Here is a 2,619-nt window from a genome sequence, read left to right on the forward strand (position 1 = left end):
AGTTTTATGAGTTAGAAACTCGAAAGGATAAAATAGTCGGAGATTCAAAGTACAAATTTTTCATATAATGAAACTAGTTCATTGGTTTTCTCTTTTTACTTGTAATATAAACATTTCTAAAATAAATGTATTTTTTCATTGTTCTTCGTATTTTCTGTCTTTTTTAGTGCCTTATTTTGCTTTTTTTGCAATACCTAGTGCCTTTTCCTGCCTTTTTCGCTATTTCATTTTGCCTTTTCCAGTCTATTTCGTTATTTTATTTTGCCTTTTTTATAGGTTTTTACGTCCTAAGAATCCGTTCCCTGTTGATAACATATATAGCAGTGGCAAATTTCAGGACGTTGGCATAAGTGGTTCCAGACAAACGATTCCATAAGAGGTTCCAGGGATAAGCGATATGAGAAATTCTCATATTTGTATGGGAGCAGGGTGTCCAGATTTGGCGATTTCGCGCGAATTTGGCGATTTTTTTTGGGCATTTGCGCGTAAAAATTTAGGAAATCGCCTTTGGCGATTTTTTCCCTTCAAATAAATTTCTTCCACTTATAAAAATATACAAAACTTAGTTTTCCACGATAATTTTACAGAAGAGGCTAATGAACTGCGTGATAAACTTGACTTAAGAAGCATATTAAAAGACTGTCAAAAATGTTTAATCACTCTAATCGAAGAACTTTTGAAACGATTAAACAATCAATTAAAAATACTTTAAAAAAACCCCTTGATTTTGTCACCATAAAAGTGTGTGAATCACATTAGGGCGAGTTTCAGGGACCTGCCAATTCACTATTTGACTTTGAAGGAAAGAAAAGCAGCGGAAACTGAATATTTAAGTTTTTTAACTTTCCCATGGAATAACGTTTCTCAGAACCATTCCATCCAATTCTGAAGAATTTTGGATAATTGCTTACGGAGTGAAAACCGCAACAGGCAATAAAGTGTTTAGGAATATAGATAAATTCATATTATTATCCTTGCCGCACTCACGTGCTTTTGTTGAATCATTCAGACACTATAGGTGATTTTGAAGAAATTGTGGAAATAACTGATCTCGCCTATTATAGGTTTTTATTTAATTTTTAACGCCGAGCTCTTAAAACCGGATTGTGCGATTAATCAATTAATATGAGTTATAATAAATTTAATAATTGCGCATTCTTAATGCAAAATGTGTTGAAACAAATATTTTTAAAAAATATGTGTATTTTTAAAGGAAATTGTTTATACATAACTATTACATATGAGACCAGTGTTGCCACGGACAAATTTTTTCCCAACCAAAATCAACCAAAACCTACCAAAATTTTGTTTAAGTTTTTAATATTTCTTTTAACGTCAGGTTTTTTAAAAATGTAGATAACATAACATTAAAAAACTAAAACACAGCTAAGACAATAAAAACAACAATTCATTTTACTGTACAGACGTACACAAATGTTTGTCTCTTTACACATGCATATTATTGTTATTATTATTATTATTATTATTATTATTATTATTATTATTATTGTTTTTTTTTGTGTTCGTAGGAGAGGGAAATGCTTTATGCACTGGCCGGGGGCGCTAGTCTATATACTACCTTCCCCGAGTGTGGGACTCCCACCGAAGCGTGTTGGGCTACCCACTAAAACCCAAACTCCCACCGCCCGCGCAAGAATCCCGCATCTGGCACCGCAATTCTGCATGTCTTCAGATGCAGGAGCGCGCTGCTAGAGCCCCGGGGCTGCTCTTTTGTAGGGGCGTTTCATTCGGGTGTCCTCAGTAGACATCCGTCCTCTCGTTGGCAGCGGAGTACGAATTTCACGTATCTCGCAACTGCTTCCCACTTGTCTGCACTGGAGATCATTACCCCAATTATGTTGTTCGGAGTTATGTGTCCGTATCTCTCTTCCAACATTCTTCGCGAAATCAAGAAGTCTTCACAGGTGAAGAATGTTTGGTGCACGTTATCTTCGACGTTTCCACAGTAGTGACAGAACGATGAGTCCACTCTTCCCATTCTATGAAGATATTCTCGGAAGTAACCATGACCGGTGAGGAATTGCGTCAGGTAGAAATCGACTTCCCCATGCGGTCTGTTCAACCATGTTTGAAGGTCGGCTATCAGGGTGTGCGTCCATCGACCTTTTGTGCTCGCGTTCCAGTTTTGTTGCTCGCGCGCCCTTACCGTGGCAGCTGCTCGACCTATCTCGGCACTGAGATTGTAAATCTCTTTTCGCTCGTAAGCAAGTAGCTCAATTGGCATGACGCCAGAAATAACTAGAACCGCGTCCGCGGACACTGTACGGTATGCAGAAGCAATGCGTAGTGCCCCTCTGCGCTGTACCGAAGACATTTGAACCCGGTATTTTTTGACTTTCAATGCGTCAGCCCATATTCCGGCCCCGTACAGGAGCACCGACTGGACTGCTGTCATCAGAAGCTTCCTGCGGCATGGCTTCGGGCCGCCCACGTTTGCCATCAGCCGGCTTAGAGCCGCCGTGCTCTGCGCAGCTTTTTCACATACTCCATGGATGTGTTCCCCGAATGTGATTTGCTGTCAAGCTTGACCTCTAGGTATTTTGTAGACCTAGAAGTTGTCACGAGTTGAGGTCCGACCATCATATTTACAATTGTTGG

The sequence above is a fragment of the Rhagoletis zephyria genome, unplaced genomic scaffold (assembly GCF_001687245.7).
Source record: "Rhagoletis zephyria isolate East Lansing unplaced genomic scaffold, Rhagoletis_zephyria_1.1 Rzeph_scaffold_00998, whole genome shotgun sequence".
In the NCBI taxonomy this organism is placed as follows: domain Eukaryota; kingdom Metazoa; phylum Arthropoda; class Insecta; order Diptera; family Tephritidae; genus Rhagoletis; species Rhagoletis zephyria.